The sequence below is a fragment of the Arachis ipaensis genome, chromosome B07, assembly GCF_000816755.2.
Source record: "Arachis ipaensis cultivar K30076 chromosome B07, Araip1.1, whole genome shotgun sequence".
Taxonomy (NCBI): Eukaryota; Viridiplantae; Streptophyta; class Magnoliopsida; order Fabales; family Fabaceae; genus Arachis; species Arachis ipaensis.
This window is the reverse complement of record NC_029791.2, coordinates 36,043,612-36,043,960: the sequence shown is the minus strand read 5'-3', so window position 1 is coordinate 36,043,960 and position 349 is coordinate 36,043,612.

Genomic DNA, 349 nt, shown 5'->3' with positions numbered 1-349 from the left:
TATTTCATATTCTATTTTATTTTTTTAACCCATTTTACCTGTGTTCCTTTTTTAAATTGTTCTTCTTCATTTATTTTCAGTACTATTTAATTTTTTGTTTTATGTTATTTTCAAACATAAAAAATCATAAATTCTCCTAATTATCATTTAGTCTTCATTAGAAATGTTAGGACGTTTGATCATGTATTCATGTATCATTTTGTAATATTTTATTCATATATTTTTATTATTTTCTTAAAATTAATAATATTAGAGGTATATTAAAATTAATTATTAAAATATATTATTAATATAGAATATATATTAAAATATTAAATATATTAAAAATAAATTAAATTAATATTTATAT